The sequence below is a fragment of the Triticum aestivum genome, chromosome 6A, assembly GCF_018294505.1.
Source record: "Triticum aestivum cultivar Chinese Spring chromosome 6A, IWGSC CS RefSeq v2.1, whole genome shotgun sequence".
NCBI lineage: Eukaryota > Viridiplantae > Streptophyta > Magnoliopsida > Poales > Poaceae > Triticum > Triticum aestivum.
The window spans coordinates 352364932-352365432 of NC_057809.1; positions in this window are offsets into that span (position 1 = coordinate 352364932).

The window sequence follows — 501 nt, forward strand, 5'->3', positions numbered from 1 at the left end:
GAAGTAGTCTTATAATAAAGCACTACCGAGTTCAGGAGGGGGAACCATCATTAATGACATCGAAGTCTCCACGCGTGGAGGTCCAAAGAGTTCACCTTGGACAGACTCCTTTATCTTTGAACAACTCAATCAGTGGCTTGGTGTGCTAGGATATACATATAGAATGGAGGTTGCAAATCTCCAGACCACAGAATACTTCGCACGTATGCATGACTGATTTGGAATGATTCCAAGAAAACAACATTGACTTTCTCGAATCCACGGCGGCAACTTGCATCAGATGCACATGAATTAAAGGAAGTCACTACTTTCATTCAAACATAAGCTTCATGAACGAAACACGAAGAAATGCTTACACAAGTTTCCAACACTAGGTTGATGTTCAACATGATTCATGGGGGGAGACAAAATGCTACTGATGGGCTCCACAGCAACTCATCGGAATTTCCATATCACTGGACTTCCACCATCATGTGAACACGGTGATAGTATTGGTCAGAC